The sequence below is a fragment of the Eurosta solidaginis genome, unplaced genomic scaffold (genome assembly GCF_040869045.1).
Source record: "Eurosta solidaginis isolate ZX-2024a unplaced genomic scaffold, ASM4086904v1 ctg00001058.1, whole genome shotgun sequence".
Taxonomy (NCBI): Eukaryota; Metazoa; Arthropoda; class Insecta; order Diptera; family Tephritidae; genus Eurosta; species Eurosta solidaginis.
The window spans coordinates 491564-502855 of record NW_027136901.1 but is presented as its reverse complement, the minus strand read 5'-3'; positions in this window follow the sequence as shown (position 1 = coordinate 502855).

Genomic DNA, 11292 nt, shown 5'->3' with positions numbered 1-11292 from the left:
CTGATGAGTTATCTACTTAAATTTGATGAACAAAACGACTTACGTATTTTAAACATGCTAACCTTTAGCCCGGTAAGCAAATTAAAAAAAAAACGCAATATGTAGGCTACACGAGAACGGAGACGTCGAGTAACCAAAACAAATGCGTTAAACAAATTCGTACACGTTATTTATCAATTTAACTCTAGAATTAAAGGATATACAACGAGAAACAACGTTTGACAACCTTTAAACAGTTTTAATAACTATCTCAAAAATTGTCGCTCTGATGCAAACAACTGATGAGTTATCTACTTAAATTTGATGAACAAAACGACTTACGTATTTTAAACATGCTAACCTTTAGCCCGGTAAGCAAATTAAAAAAAAACGCAATATGTAGGCTACACGAGAACGGAGACGTCGAGTAACCAAAACAAATGCGTTAAACAAATTCGTACACGTTATTTATCAATTTAACTCTAGAATTAAAGGATATACAACGAGAAACAACGTTTGACAACCTTTAAACAGTTTTAATAACTATCTCAAAAATTGCCGCTCTGATGCAAACAACTGCTGAGTTATCTACTCAAATTTGTTGAACAAAACGACTTACGTATTTTAAACATGCTAACCTTTAGCCCGGTAAGCAAATTAAAAAAAAAACGCAATATGTAGGCTACACGAGAACGGAGACGTCGAGTAACCAAAACAAATGCGTTAAACAAATTCGTACACGTTATTTATCAATTTAACTCTAGAATTAAAGGATATACAACGAGAAACAACGTTTGACAACCTTTAAACAGTTTTAATAACTATCTCAAAAATTATCGCTCTGATGCAAACAACTGATGAGTTATCTACTTAAATTTGATGAACAAAACGACTTACGTATTTTAAACATGCTAACCTTTAGCCCGGCAAGCAAATTAAAAAAAAAACGCAATATGTAGGCTACACGAGAACGGAGACGTCGAGTAACCAAAACAAATGCGTTAAACAAATTCGTACACGTTATTTATCAATTTAACTCTAGAATTAAAGGATTTACAACGAGAAACAACGTTTGACAACCTTTAAACAGTTTTAATAACTATCTCAAAAATTGTCGCTCTGATGCAAACAACTGATGAGTTATCTACTTAAATTTGTTGAACAAAACGACTTACGTATTTTAAGCATGCTAACCTTTAGCCCGGTAAGCAATTAAAAAAAAAACGCAATATGTAGGCTACACGAGAACGGAGACGTCGAGTAACCAAAACAAATGCGTTAAACAAATTCGTACACGTTATTTATCAATTTAACTCTAGAATTAAAGGATATACAACGAGAAACAACGTTTGACAACCTTTAAACAGTTTTAATAACTATCTCAAAAATTATCGCTCTGATGCAAACAACTGATGAGTTATCTACTTAAATTTGTTGAACAAAACGACTTACGTATTTTAAACATGCTAACCTTTAGCCCGGTAAGCAAATTAAAAAAAAAACGCAATATGTAGGCTACACGAGAACGGAGACTTCGAGTAACCAAAACAAATGCGTTAAACAAATTCGTACACGTTATTTATCAATTTAACTCTAGAATTAAAGGATATACAACGAGAAACAACGTTTGACAACCTTTAAACAGTTTTAATAACTATCTCAAAAATTGTCGCTCTGATGCAAACAACTGATGAGTTATCTACTCAAATTTGTTGAACAAAACGACTTACGTATTTTAAACATGCTAACCTTTAGCCCGGTAAGCAAATTAAAAAAAAAACGCAATATGTAGGCTACACGAGAACGGAGACGTCGAGTAACCAAAACAAATGGGTTAAACAAATTCGTACACGTTATTTATCAATTTAACTCTAGAATTAAAGGATATACAACGAGAAACAACGTTTGACAACCTTTAAACAGTTTTAATAACTATCTCAAAAATTGTCGCTCTGATGCAAACAACTGATGAGTTATCTACTTAAATTTGATGAACAAAACGACTTACGTATTTTAAACATGCTAACCTTTAGCCCGGTAAGCAAATTAAAAAAAAAAACGCAATATGTAGGCTACACGAGAACGGAGACGTCGAGTAACCAAAACAAATGCGTTAAACTAATTCGTACACGTTATTTATCAATTTAACTCTAGAATTAAAGGATATACAACGAAAAACAACGTTTGACAACCTTTAAACAGTTTTAATAACTATCTCAAAAATTGTCGCTCTGATGCAAACAACTGATGAGTTATCTACTTAAATTTGATGAACAAAACGACTTACGTATTTTAAACATGCTAACCTTTAGCCCGGTAAGCAAATTAAAAAAAAAAACGCAATATGTAGGCTACACGAGAACGGAGACGTCGAGTAACCAAAAGAAATGCGTTAAACAAATTCGTACACGTTATTTATCAATTTAACTCTAGAATTAAAGGATATACAACGAGAAACAACGTTTGACAACTTTTAAACAGTTTTAATAACTATCTCAAAAATTGTCGCTCTGATGCAAACAACTGATGAGTTATCTACTTAAATTTGATGAACAAAACGACTTACGTATTTTAAACATGCTAACCTTTAGCCCGGTAAGCAAATTAAAAAAAAAAAACGCAATATGTAGGCTACACGAGAACGGAGACGTCGAGTAACCAAAACAAATACGTTAAACAAATTCGTACACGTTATTTATCAATTTAACTCTAGAATTAAAGGATATACAACGAGAAACAGCGTTTGACAACCTTTAAACAGTTTTAATAACTATCTCAAAAATTGTCGCTCTGATGCAAACAACTGATGAGTTATCTACTCAAATTTGTTGAACAAAACGACTTACGTATTTTAAACATGCTATTTTAAACATGCTAACCTTTAGCCCGGTAAGCAAATTAAAAAAAAAACGCAATATGTAGGCTACACGAGAACGGAGACGTCGAGTAACCAAAACAAATGCGTTAAACAAATTCGTACACGTTATTTATCAATTTAACTCTAGAATTAAAGGATATACAACGAGAAACAACGTTTGACAACCTTTAAACAGTTTTAATAACTATCTCAAAAATTGTCGCTCTGATGCAAACAACTGATGAGTTATCTATTTGTTGAACAAAACGACTTACGTATTTTAAGCATGCTAACCTTTAGCCCGGTAAGCAAATTAAAAAAAAAAACGCAATATGTAGGCTACACGAGAACGGAGACGTCGAGTAACCAAAACAAATGCGTTAAACAAATTCGTACACGTTATTTATCAATTTAACTCTAGAATTAAAGGATATACAACGAGAAACAACGTTTGACAACCTTTAAACAGTTCTAATAACTATCTCAAAAATTATCGCTCTGATGCAAACAACTGATGAGTTATCTACTTAAATTTGTTGAACAAAACGACTTACGTATTTTAAGCATGCTAACCTTTAGCCCGGTAAGCAAATTAAAAAAAAACGCAATATATAGGCTACACGAGAACGGAGACGTCGAGTAACCAAAACAAATGCGTTAAACAAATTCGTACACGTTATTTATCAATTTAACTCTAGAATTAAAGGATATACAACGAGAAACAACGTTTGACAACCTTTAAACAGTTTTAATAACTATCTCAAAAATTGTCGCTCTGATGCAAACAACTGATGAGTTATCTACTTAAATTTGATGAACAAAACGACTTACGTATTTTAAACATGCTAACCTTTAGCCCGGTAAGCAAATTTAAAAAAAACGCAATATGTAGGCTACACGAGAACGGAGACGTCGAGCAACCAAAACAAATGCGTTAAAAAAATTCGTACACGTTATTTATCAATTTAACTCTAGAATTAAAGGATATACAACGAGAAACAACGTTTGACAACCTTTAAACAGTTTTAATAACTATCTCAAAAATTGTCGCTCTGATGCAAACAACTGATGAGTTATCTACTTAAATTTGATGAACAAAACGACTTACGTATTTTAAACATGCTAACCTTTAGCTCGGTAAGCAAATTAAAAAAAAAAACGCAATATGTAGGCTACATGAGAACGGAGACGTCGAGTAACCAAAACAAATGCGTTAAACAAATTCGTACACGTTATTTATCAATTTAACTCTAGAATTAAAGGATATACAACGAGAAAAAACGTTTGACAACCTTTAAACAGTTTTAATAACTATCTCATAAATTGTCGCTCTGATGCAAACAACTGATGAGTTATCTACTCAAATTTGTTGAACAAAACGACTTACGTATTTTAAGCATGCTAACATTTAGCCCGGTAAGCAAATTAAAAAAAAAAACGCAATATGTAGGCTACACGAGAGCGGAGACGTCGAGTAACCATCACAAATGCGTTAAACAAATTCGTACACGTTATTTATCAATTTAACTCTAGAATTAAAGGATATACAACGAGAAACAACGTTTGACAACCTTTAAACAGTTTTAATAACTATCTCAAAAATTGTCATTCTGATGCAAACAACTGATGAGTTATCTACTCAAATTTGTTGAACAAAACGACTTACGTATTTTAAACATGCTAACCTTTAGCCCGGTAAGCAAATAAAAAAAAAAACGCAATATGTAGGCTACACGAGAACGGAGACGTCGAGTAACCAAAACAAATGCGTTAAACAAATTCGTACACGTTATTTATCAATTTAACTCTAGAATTAAAGGATATACAACGAGAAACAACGTTTGACAACCTTTAAACAGTTTTAATAACTATCTCAAAAATTGCCGTTCTGATGCAAACAACTGATGAGTTATCTACATAAATTTGTTGAACAAAACGACTTACGTATTTTAAGCATGCTAACCTTTAGCCCGGTAAGCAAATTTAAAAAAAAACGCAATATGTAGGCTACACGAGAACGGAGACGTCGAGTAACCAAAACAAATGCGTTAAACAAATTCGTACACGTTATTTATCAATTTAACTCTAGAATTAAAGGATATACAACGAGAAACAACGTTTGACAACCTTTAAACAGTTTTAATAACTATCTCAAAAATTATCGCTCTGATGCAAACAACTGATGAGTTATCTACTTAAATTTGTTGAACAAAACGACATACGTATTTTAAGCATGCTAACCTTTAGCCCGGTAAGCAAATTAAAAAAAAAAACGCAATATGTAGGCTACACGAGAACGGAGACGTCGAGTAACCAAAACAAATGCGTTAAACAAATTCGTACACGTCATTTATCAATTTAACTCTAGAATTAAAGGATATACAACGAGAAACAACGTTTGACAACCTTTAAACAGTTTTAATAACTATCTCAAAAATTGCCGTTCTGATGCAAACAACTGATGAGTTATCTACATAAATTTGTTGAACAAAACGACATACGTATTTTAAGCATGCTAACCTTTAGCCCGGTAAGCAAATTAAAAAAAAAAACGCAATATGTAGGCTACACGAGAACGGAGACGTCGAGTAACCAAAACAAATGCGTTAAACAAATTCGTACACGTCATTTATCAATTTAACTCTAGAATTAAAGGATATACAACGAGAAACAACGTTTGACAACCTTTAAACAGTTTTAATAACTATCTCAAAAATTATCGCTCTGATGCAAACAACTGATGAGTTATCTACATAAATTTGTTGAACAAAACGACTTACGTATTTTAAGCATGCTAACCTTTAGCCCGGTAAGCAAATTTAAAAAAAAACGCAATATGTAGGCTACACGAGAACGGAGACGTCGAGTAACCAAAACAAATGCGTTAAACAAATTCGTACACGTTATTTATCAATTTAACTCTAGAATTAAAGGATATACAACGAGAAACAACGTTTGACAACCTTTAACAGTTTTAATAACTATCTCAAAAATTGTCGCTCTGATGCAAACAACTGATGAGTTATCTATTTGTTGAACAAAACGACTTACGTATTTTAAGCATGCTAACCTTTAGCCCGGTAAGCAAATTAAAAAAAAAAACGCAATATGTAGGCTACACGAGAACGGAGACGTCGAGTAACCAAAACAAATGCGTTAAACAAATTCGTACACGTTATTTATCAATTTAACTCTAGAATTAAAGGATATACAACGAGAAACAACGTTTGACAACCTTTAAACAGTTCTAATAACTATCTCAAAAATTATCGCTCTGATGCAAACAACTGATGAGTTATCTACTTAAATTTGTTGAACAAAACGACTTACGTATTTTAAGCATGCTAACCTTTAGCCCGGTAAGCAAATTAAAAAAAAACGCAATATGTGGGCTACACGAGAACGGAGACGTCGAGTAACCAAAACAAATGCGTTAAACAAATTCGTACACGTTATTTATCAATTTAACTCTAGAATTAAAGGATATACAACGAGAAACAACGTTTGACAACCTTTAAACAGTTTTAATAACTATCTCAAAAATTGTCGCTCTGATGCAAACAACTGATGAGTTATCTACTTAAATTTGATGAACAAAACGACTTACGTATTTTAAACATGCTAACCTTTAGCCCGGTAAGCAAATTTAAAAAAACGCAATATGTAGGCTACACGAGAACGGAGACGTCGAGCAACCAAAAGAAATGCTTTAAACAAATTCGTACACGTTATTTATCAATTTAACTCTAGAATTAAAGGATATACAACGAGAAACAACGTTTGACAACCTTTAAACAGTTTTAATAACTATCTCAAAAATTGTCGCTCTGATGCAAACAACTGATGAGTTATCTACTTAAATTTGATGAACAAAACGACTTACGTATTTTAAACATGCTAACCTTTAGCCCGGTAAGCAAATTAAAAAAAAAAAAACGCAATATGTAGGCTACACGAGAACGGAGACGTCGAGTAACCAAAACAAATGCGTTAAACAAATTCGTACACGTTATTTATCAATTTAACTCTAGAATTAAAGGATATACAACGAGAAACAACGTTTGACAACCTTTAAACAGTTTTAATAACTATCTCATAAATTGTCGCTCTGATGCAAACAACTGATGAGTTATCTACTCAAATTTGTTGAACAAAACGACTTACGTATTTTAAGCATGCTAACCTTTAGCCCGGTAAGCAAATTAAAAAAAAAACGCAATATGTAGGCTACACGAGAGCGGAGACGTCGAGTAACCATCACAAATGCGTTAAACAAATTCGTACACGTTATTTATCAATTTAACTCTAGAATTAAAGGATATACAACGAGAAACAACGTTTGACAACCTTTAAACAGTTTTAATAACTATCTCAAAAATTGTCATTCTGATGCAAACAACTGATGAGTTATCTACTCAAATTTGTTGAACAAAACGACTTACGTATTTTAAACATGCTAACCTTTAGCCCGGTAAGCAAATTAAAAAAAAAACGCAATATGTAGGCTACACGAGAACGGAGACGTCGAGTAACCAAAACAAATGCGTTAAACAAATTCGTACACGTTATTTATCAATTTAACTCTAGAATTAAAGGATATACAACGAGAAACAACGTTTGACAACCTTTAAACAGTTTTAATAACTATCTCAAAAATTGTCGTTCTGATGCAAACAACTGATGAGTTATCTACATAAATTTGTTGAACAAAACGACTTACGTATTTTAAGCATGCTAACCTTTAGCCCGGTAAGCAAATTAAAAAAAAAACGCAATATGTAGGCTACACGAGAACGGAGACGTCGAGTAACCAAAACAAATGCGTTAAACAAATTCGTACACGTTATTTATCAATTTAACTCTAGAATTAAAGGATATACAACGAGAAACAACGTTTGACAACCTTTAAACAGTTTTAATAACTATCTCAAAAATTATCGCTCTGATGCAAACAACTGATGAGTTATCTACTTAAATTTGTTGAACAAAACGACATACGTATTTTAAGCATGCTAACCTTTAGCCCGGTAAGCAAATTAAAAAAAAAACGCAATATGTAGGCTACACGAGAACGGAGACGTCGAGTAACCAAAACAAATGCGTTAAACAAATTCGTACACGTCATTTATCAATTTAACTCTAGAATTAAAGGATATACAACGAGAAACAACGTTTGACAACCTTTAAACAGTTTTAATAACTATCTCAAAAATTGTCGCTCTGATGCAAACAACTGATGAGTTATTTACTTAAATTTGATGAACAAAACGACTTACGTATTTTAAACATGCTAACCTTTAGCCCGGTAAGCAAATTAAAAAAAAACGCAATATGTAGGCTACACGAGAACGGAGACGTCGAGTAACCAAAACAAATGCGTTAAACATATTCGTACACGTTATTTATCAATTTAACTCTAGAATTAAAGGATATACAACGAGAAACAACGTTTGACAACCTTTAAACAGTTCTAATAACTATCTCAAAAATTATCGCTCTGATGCAAACAACTGATGAGTTATCTACTTAAATTTGTTGAACAAAACGACTTACGTATTTTAAGCATGCTAACCTTTAGCCCGGTAAGCAAATTAAAAAAAACGCAATATGTAGGCTACACGAGAACGGAGACGTCGAGTAACCAAAACAAATGCGTTAAACAAATTCGTACACGTTATTTATCAATTTAACTCTAGAATTAAAGGATATACAACGAGAAACAACGTTTGACAACCTTTAAACAGTTTTAATAACTATCTCAAAAATTGTCGCTCTGATGCAAACAACTGATGAGTTATCTACTTAAATTTGATGAACAAAACGACTTACGTATTTTAAACATGCTAACCTTTAGCTCGGTAAGCAAATTAAAAAAAACGCAATATGTAGGCTACACGAGAACGGAGACGTCGAGTAACCAAAACAAATGCGTTAAACAAATTCGTACACGTTATTTATCAATTTAACTCTAGAATTAAAGGATATACAACGAGAAACAACGTTTGACAACCTTTAAACAGTTTTAATAACTATCTCAAAAATTGTCGCTCTGATGCAAACAACTGATGAGTTATCTACTTAAATTTGATGAACAAAACGACTTACGTATTTTAAACATGCTAACCTTTAGCTCGGTAAGCAAATTAAAAAAAACGCAATATGTAGGCTACACGAGAACGGAGACGTCGAGTAACCAAAACAAATGCGTTAAACAAATTCGTACACGTTATTTATCAATTTAACTCTAGAATTAAAGGATATACAACGAGAAACAACGTTTGACAACCTTTAAACAGTTTTAATAACTATCTCAAAAATTGTCGCTCTGATGCAAACAACTGATGAGTTATCTACTTAAATTTGTTGAACAAAACGACTTACGTATTTTAAGCATGCTAACCTTTAGCCCGGTAAGCAAATTAAAAAAAAAAAACGCAATATGTAGGCTACACGAGAACGGAGACGTCGAGTAACCAAAACAAATGCGTTAAACAAATTCCTACACGTTATTTATCAATTTAACTCTAGAATTAAAGGATATACAACGAGAAACAACGTTTGACAACCTTTAAACAGTTTTAATAACTATCTCAAAAATTATCGCTCTGATGCAAACAACTGATGAGTTATCTACTTAAATTTGTTGAACAAAACGACTTACGTATTTTAAACATTCTAACCTTTAGCCCGGTAAGCAAATTAAAAAAAAAAACGCAATATGTAGGCTACACGAGAACGGAGACGTCGAGTAACCAAAACAAATGCGTTAAACAAATTCGTACACGTTATTTATCAATTTAACTCTAGAATTAAAGGATATACAACGAGAAACAACGTTTGACAACCTTTAAACAGTTTTAATAACTATCTCAAAAATTGTCGCTCTGATGCAAACAACTGCTGAGTTATCTACTCAAATTTGTTGAACAAAACGACTTACGTATTTTAAACATGCTAACCTTTAGCCCGGTAAGCAAATTAAAAAAAAAAACGCAATATGTAGGCTACACGAGAACGGAGACGTCGAGTAACCAAAACAAATGCGTTAAACAAATTCGTACACGTTATTTATCAATTTAACTCTAGAATTAAAGGATATACAACGAGAAACAACGTTTGACAACCTTTAAACAGTTTTAATAACTATCTCAAAAATTGTCGCTCTGATGCAAACAACTGATGAGTTATCTACTCAAATTTGTTGAACAAAACGACTTACGTATTTTAAGCATGCTAACCTTTAGCCCGGTAAGCAAATTAAAAAAAAAAAACGCAATATGTAGGCTACACGAGAACGGAGACGTCGAGTAACCAAAACAAATGCGTTAAACAAATTCGTACACGTTATTTATCAAATTAACTCTAGAATTAAAGGATATACAACGAGAAACAACGTTTGACAACCTTTAAACAGTTTTAATAACTATCTCAAAAATTGTCGCTCTGATGCAAACAACTGCTGAGTTATCTACTCAAATTTGTTGAACAAAACGACTTACGTATTTTAAACATGCTAACCTTTAGCCCGGTAAGCAAATTAAAAAAAAAACGCAATATGTAGGCTACACGAGAACGGAGACGTCGAGTAACCAAAACAAATGCGTTAAACAAATTCGTACACGTTATTTATCAATTTAACTCTAGAATTAAAGGATATACAACGAGAAACAACGTTTGACAACCTTTAAACAGTTTTAATAACTATCTCAAAAATTGTCGCTCTGATGCAAACAACTGATGAGTTATCTACTTAAATTTGTTGAACAAAACGACTTACGTATTTTAAACATGCTAACCTTTAGCCCGGTAAGCAAATTAAAAAAAAAAAAACGCAATATGTAGGCTACACGAGAACGGAGACGTCGAGTAACCAAAACAAATACGTTAAACAAATTCGTACACGTTATTTATCAATTTAACTCTAGAATTAAAGGATATACAACGAGAAGCAACGTTTGACAACCTTTAAACAGTTTTAATAACTATCTCAAAAATTATCGCTCTGATGCAAACAACTGATGAGTTATCTACTTAAATTTGTTGAACAAAACGACTTACGTATTTTAAGCATGCTAACCTTTAGCCCGGTAAGCAAATTAAAAAAAAAAACGCAATTGTAGGCTACACGAGAACGGAGACGTCGAGTAACCAAAACAAATGCGTTAAACAAATTCGTACACGTTATTTATCAATTTAACTCTAGAATTAAAGGATATACAACGAGAAACAACGTTTGACAACCTTTAAACAGTTTTAATAACTATCTCAAAAATTGTCGCTCTGATGCAAACAACTGATGAGTTATCTACTTAAATTTGATGAACAAAACGACTTACGTATTTTAAACATGCTAACCTTTAGCCCGGTAAGCAAATTTAAAAAAAACGCAATATGTAGGCTACACGAGAACGGAGACGTCGAGCAACCAAAACAAATGCGTTAAACAAATTCGTACA